The 7062-nt window shown below is 35.9% G+C and overlaps 1 protein-coding gene across 1 annotated transcript in view; it reads right to left on the bottom strand.

Moving 5' to 3' along the window:
* DOCK7 (dedicator of cytokinesis 7) overlaps positions 1–7062 on the bottom strand; it is a 259128-nt gene that overhangs the window by 165595 nt on the left and 86471 nt on the right.

Here is a 7062-nt window from a genome sequence, read left to right as displayed (position 1 = left end):
AAAAAAAAAAAAAAAACAAAAACTAGTTTTCTTGTTAAAACTCTAAACTTGACTAAATACAGAGTACTGATAATTATACAGTTCTTAAATTTGTTGTAATATTAATTTCAAAACTAAAAATTGTCAGCACAGAGTATGTGTAAAAATCTGTAATATACATTTTTAAACTGATGCCTCATTTTGCTACAAAATAATCTGGCGTAAATTTTTGATATGATTTATTTATGAAACCTAATGAAGCAGGATTAAATACTGTATTAAAATAGGTTCACTGTCTTTTAAACAAATGGAGATGATGAATACTAAGTCACATTGACTTTAATATGAGGTATCACTATACCTTAACATATTTGTTAAAATATATACTGTATACATTTTGTGTATTTTAATACTTAATACTATGAAAACAAGTAATTGTAAACGTATCTTGTCAGATTACGATAGGAATGAACATATTGGTGACATCGAGTTAAAGTTTATATTTTCCCTAAATATTCTGTGATTCTAATATATTCGTGTAGGTTTTCAAGCAGAAATAAACCTTGTAACAAGTTACTGAATGTCTAAACAGCCTGACAAGTATGTATATATGTTTAAAATTCAATAAATAAAGACCCAGTCCCCTAAATTATAGAAATTTAAATTATTCTTGCATTTTTATTGACATCACAAAAGATGTATTGTTATTTTTAAGTAATTTAAACCCTAAATCCCTAAAGATTAGATGCAAATTTTTTTTACCACAGTATAAATTGTCAGAATTTATTTTTAAATGTATTTTTTAAAACTACCAGTAAGAAATTTTAAATTAAACCCATTTGTTAAAGGATATAGTGCCCAAGTTATACGGTGACCTACCTTTGTCAATATTTAGCATTATGTATTTCAAATTATCCAATATACATGTCATATATATTTTTATGTCACATATATAAAAGATATACATGATTTATGTGAATCCTATGTAAATATTTTGTTCCAGAAAAGTGCAAAATAATAAAGGTAAAAATAATCCATAATTTTCAGGACCACAGACTAAGCTGTCGAAATTAACATTTTTTTTTTAGGGCCAGAATACCAAAATAGCTCCTCTCTTCCCCCAAAATTGGACAATTTCAAATGCAAAATGATTCATTATTTAATATATGAGTTGCTTCCTCTATTTGGTTTCCTTTAAAAAAAAAAAAAAACATTCTCATAGGACATGTTTCATTTTGTTCCTTTTAGGAGTAGTAAACTAGATTTTTTCCCCATACAAAGCTTTCTTTTACTAGAAAGATACTTCTGGTAGAACAGGAGAAAGGAGCTCTTTTCTTTACGGTTCACACAACTGTCTCCTGTCCTCACTACTTTGCTTAAAGTGCTCAAATTCCACCACTAACTCACAGTTGTCTAATCTAAGCAAAGTCTAATCCCCTTTGATCTCTCAGTCTACCTTCCCTTTCATCTCTCTACTACTTACTAATGTGAATATCTTTTTTTCAAACTTGACCTTCATTTTGCTTTCACAATACTATACTCTCCACGGATTATCCCTTACCTGAATTCATCTTTATAACCCTATTCCTTTCTCATATTTAGTACTGTGGGCCAACGGACAACCTTCAATCATCTTTTCTACATTGACTCTTAGACATTCTATCTGCTCTCACAGGCTCATCTATTTACCACGAATAAAGTTCCAAAATCTACGTATTCATCCCAAGTCTCTTTCCAGTTCCCCTTCTTACATTGCCTATCTGCCATTTCTCCCTTTAATACCCTATACTTCACTCAAATTCAACATATCAAAAATAACAGGCCGGGCACGGTGGCTCATGACTGTAATCCCAGCACTTTGGGAGGCCGAGGCGAGTGGATCACCTGAGGTCAGGAGTTTCAGACCAGCCTGACCAACAGGGTGAAACCCCATCTCTACTTAAAATACAAAAATTAGCCGGGTGTGGTGGCATGTGACTATAGTCCCAGTTACTCAAGAGGCTGAGACAGGAGAATTGCTTGAACTCAGGAGGCGGAGGTTGCAGTGAGCTGAGATCACACCACTGCACTCCATCCTGGGTGACAGAACAAGACTGACTCAAAAAAATAAATAATTCACCAGCCCCTGACTGCTACTGCTATCTCTTTCTACTCACCTTTCCCTCCTTTCGACTCCTTCACAGCATCTTCCTCACTTCTTTATATCCATTAATATGACCAGCATGTTCCCAGTCACAGAGGCCTGAAACCTGGAAGACATCTCTAGCTTTTCACTCAACTTTGTAAACTACCTCTTTTGTATAAGCCACCGAGTTCAACACAATCTTTTCTTGAAACATCTCTTAATTTTATAAGCTTTCTTCCCCAAAGTCTGTCTTTAACTTGAGTGCTAGATTATATTAGTCTTCTCTTTCCTCCTAATTTTATGTCCCTCTCCCTGTCAATCTTCTGAAAATAAATTTGTAATGGTTGCATACTGCTTGGACCTGTGTCTTTCAAGCTCATCTACTGAAGAAGTATAAGAGCAGAGGATAATGAAAACAAATCCTTTTAGGTTCTAGAGTTACAGGATAAAATAACTTATTATATGCACAAATTTCTTTCAGAATCTTATTGGATCTTAGCTTAAATCTTAGAATTTTACTTTAAAATTGCATGTGAATTGTGTTTTATACTTTATAAATCTATCTTCATGTCTGCAGTGGCTCACCTGTAATCCTGGTACTTTGGGAGGCTGGGGCGGGAATATTGCTTGAACCCAGGAGTCCCAAGATCAGCCTGTGCAACATGGAAAAACTCCACCTCTACAAAAAATACAAAAATAAGCTGGGGGCGGTGGCAGGTGCCTGTAATCCCAACTACTTGGGAGGCTGAGGCAGGAGAATCGCTGGAGCCCGGGAAGTCGAGCCTGCAGTGAACCATGATCATAACACTGCATTCCAGCCTTGGTAACAGAGTGAGACTCTGTCTCAAAAAAAAACTTCACATAAAAATATTTATTTTCCCCCAAGTATTCTAAAAGTGATGCTCCTAGAAGATGTGTCATGTTTATCCTGAGGACTTGCACATCCCATACAGTTCTGCCCTCACAAAAATGCATATGCCAATTAGAAGAGTATAGGCCTTCGGAACAAAATCCAAAATCCTTCCAGGTATTCAAGAGTCTCTATCACCTGGCCCCAAATTGCCTCTTTAGCCATTTTTTTCCACAACACAAACCTTCTGTTCTAATCAAAATTACTTTTAAACATTTCCTCCACACGTTCTTAATATATTCCATTTGTCTAGAATGTCTCCCCACACGTTTCTGATTTGCTAGATTGTGCCGTATTTTAAGGTGCAGATATCTCGATTCTTCCACAAATATTCTAGTAAATGGCAGCTCATTCCTCTGAAACTATACAGAATTGCCGTCCATACCGCTCAAATGGCACTTACTGAGAAAATACAGAGAAGTAAATATGGCAAATCATCATAATAAAAATTCTGAAAAATAGTACTAAAAGCTCCAAAAGCATCAAAGATAGTCGTTTCACTTGATTTTAGTGAATTACTGAAAAACTCCTATATTAAGGGTTTATTTTGAATCAGTATGAATTTTACTGAAACCAATTACACATGTGTCTCATTATGGGGTAACCTAGTGTAGTGTAATCTATTTACATACACTGTGTCATCCTGGAATCACCATATTTTCATGCTTGTATCTTTACTTCCTAATAGCATAACTCATAAACATCAATTAACTCATTCATTAATTTTAGAAATGGTATTGACCAATATTTATTGAGCATCTACTATTTGCCTCCTTTAAAAAATGTATTCCAAATTTGTACTCATATATACTCTACCTTCTGTTGTAAGATAATCAAATTTCCTTGTGATTTTTCCCCATCACTAATAGCCATAAACACTGCATTTATGTATGTACTACTGAGTGATTATCCAACACAGCAGTTTTAAAAATGAAAAGAAAGTGACCAAACAATTGGCCCTTTTATCAAAGTCCAAAGTATCCTCATGGCAAATCAACTAGGGTAAAATTACTTAACTGGTGCACAGTTTAAGGTCATGAAAGTAGCCCTAACAATCCCCTACTACAACCCTTAATCAAATGAGGTTTTAATAACATTTTAGGAAATATAAAATAAACTTAAAGACTCTATCTAAAATATAAAAGCTGTTTTTTCTAAATTCATGTTTAGTCCTAAGAAAAGTCATACATCTAATAAAATGATTGGGTATGTAATTTGAAAAAGCAATAAATTACAACCTTGAAGATGTAAGGTTGTAGCTATTTATCTTCAAAAACCCAGCCACACCTCAGTTTCCTCACCCAATAGATGGGAATAATAATCCTGTCAAATCTATTAATACTTCCTGGGGTTGTAATAATCAAGCCGGACACTGTATTTGAATAGCTTCATGAACTATAACAAATGTATATACTTTTTAAAAACAGGATCTTCCATATCATTTTTCACATTCCTTTAAGTAAATAATCTCTATAAACTCTTCCTAACTGAACATACTATAATCCTCAGGACAGAAGAACAAAACTGCCCTTCTCACAGTTTGCATCTGTTTCTGGAACTTTACTCCTTCCCTTCGCAATCTAAGAAAACACTCCATCACCTTCAGATGCAAGCCCCTAACTAAATTTCTGAGTGGCTATGTTAAAATGTTAAGAAATAGAGCTCTTGACTCAAGAATTTTTTTTTTTTTTTCCCCGAGATGGAGTCTCGCTCTGTCACCCAGGCTGGAGTGCAGTGGCACTGCACAGTGAGCAGAGTGATCTCAGTTCACCGCAGCCTCCGTCTCCTGGGTTCAAGTGATTCTCCTGCCTCAGCCTCCTAAGTAGCTGGGATTACAGGTGTGCACCACCACGCCAGGCTAATTTTTGTATTTTTAGTAGCGATGGGGTTTCACCATGTTGGTCAGGCTGGTCTCGAACTCCTGACCTTGTGATCCACCTTCCTTGGTCTCCCAAAGTGCTGGGATTACAGGCGTGAGCCCCCACACCTGGCCGACTCAATTTTTATAGTTGAAATAAACTAGGACCAATTAGATAGAATAAAACTCAAGAGTGGTATAACAAGGACAAAACCAAAATAGCAGAGTATGTGGCAGTAGCTTGAGCCATCTATGAACTCTAAAAAAAAACAAAAACCAATACTTTCTAAAGCAGATGACCATACACTTGAATAGAAAAGAAAAGTTCCTGAATTTTCAGTAACGTTCAGCTGAAATTTATACTTCCTTAAATTATGAATGTAGTAAACCAACCACAGCGGTATTAGCAGTATAAGCAGTATATAAGATTTTGTCATTAATGGAAACATACATTTATTATTATTATACTTTAAGTTCTGGGATACATGTGCAGAACATGCAGTTTTGTTACATAGGTATAACACGTGCTATGGTGGTTTGCTGCACCCATCAACCCATCATCTACATTAAGTATTTCTCCTAACGCTATCCCTCCCCTAACCCCACCCCGACAGGTCCCAGTGTATGATGTTCCCCTCCCTGTGTACGTGTGTTCTCATAGTTCAGCTCCCACTTATGAGAACAGGTCGTGTTTGGTTTTCTGTTCCTGTGTTAATTTGCTGAGAATGATGGTTTCCAGCTTCATCTATGTCCCTGCAAAGGACATTGAACTCATCCTTTTTTATGGGGCTGCATCGATTCCGCGGGTGTACCTATGTGCCTATTTTCTTATCAATCTATCATTGATGGGCATTTGGGTTGGTCCAAGTCTTTGCTATTGTTGAACATTGCTGCAATAAAACCATGTGTGCATGTGTCTTCACAGTAGAATGATTTTACAAATCCTTTGAGTATATACCCAGTAATGGGATTAACTGGGGTCAAATGGTAGTTTCTAGTTCTAGTTCCTTAAGGATCGCCACACTGTCTTCCACAATGGTTGAACTAATATGAAGCATACAACTATTTTTATATCATATTACAGGACATCTCAAAATATTGCTGATGCTTATACTATTTAGAAAATACAATAGTTTTTTGAACCTGAAGCCTGATATGTTATTTTAATTCATTAATAAACACATATTTTCACAACTTTAATATTTGATAATTTAATTCATGTAACTGATTCCTTTGTTTTTCTATATATTTTATGCCATTTAAGAAACATTTAAACATTACGATTGAGTATTACTTATCGGAAATGCTTAAGACCAGAAGTCTTTTCAAATTTCGTATTTGTATTTGGATTTTGGAATATTTGCACTATACTCACGGTTGAGTCCACCTCAAATCTGAAAATCCAAAATGCTATCAACGAGATCTTCTTTGAGTATGATATGGGTGCTTGAAACGTTTTGCATTTTGGAGCATTTAAGATTTTTGATTTTCAGATTTGGGATGTTCAATCTATATTGCAAAAAAGGGTATCACAGGATTCACAAGACAACCACAAGAGTACTTATGTACACACAAAAAACTAGAAGCCTATGTTCAAAGGACCTACTATCATGTAATTAACCTAGTTTAAGAAACATGAATTCATTGCTCTCATGTCATACCAGTCAATAAATACACATATTCTGATGGGCAAGCCTTCCTTGAAACAATATTTTAGGAAAAAAATTTTATCAGTATTTAATAAGCTCATTTCAACTACTCAGATAAACTAATGATAGTGAATTCTAAAGAGATCATAAAACATTTCATCTGTTATTGAGGTTAACTTTTTTTTTTTTTTTTTTTTTGAGACGGACTCTTGCTCTGCCACCCAGGCTGGAGTGCAGTGGCCAGATCTCAGGCTTCACAGGCAAGCTCCGCCTCCCGGGTTTACGCCATTCTCCTGCCTCAGCCTCCCAAGTAGCTGGGACTACAAGGCGCCGCCTCGTCGCCCGGCTGTTTTTTGTATTTTTAAGTGAGACAGGGTTTCACCCGTATTAGCCAGGATGGTCTCGATTCCTGACCTCGTGATCCGCCTGTCTCGGCCTCCCAAAGTGCTGGGATTACCAGGCTGAGCCACCGCGCCCGGCCTTTTTTTTTTTTTTTTTTTTTGAGACGGAGTCTGAGGTTAACTTTTAAAAGTCCTTATCT

The sequence above is a fragment of the Rhinopithecus bieti genome, unplaced genomic scaffold, assembly GCF_001698545.2.
Source record: "Rhinopithecus bieti isolate Rb0 unplaced genomic scaffold, ASM169854v2 scaffold_6380, whole genome shotgun sequence".
NCBI classification, from domain to species: Eukaryota; Metazoa; Chordata; class Mammalia; order Primates; family Cercopithecidae; genus Rhinopithecus; species Rhinopithecus bieti.
Note: the sequence above shows the minus strand (reverse complement) of the source record. Positions and strands in the feature narration are given on the sequence as shown.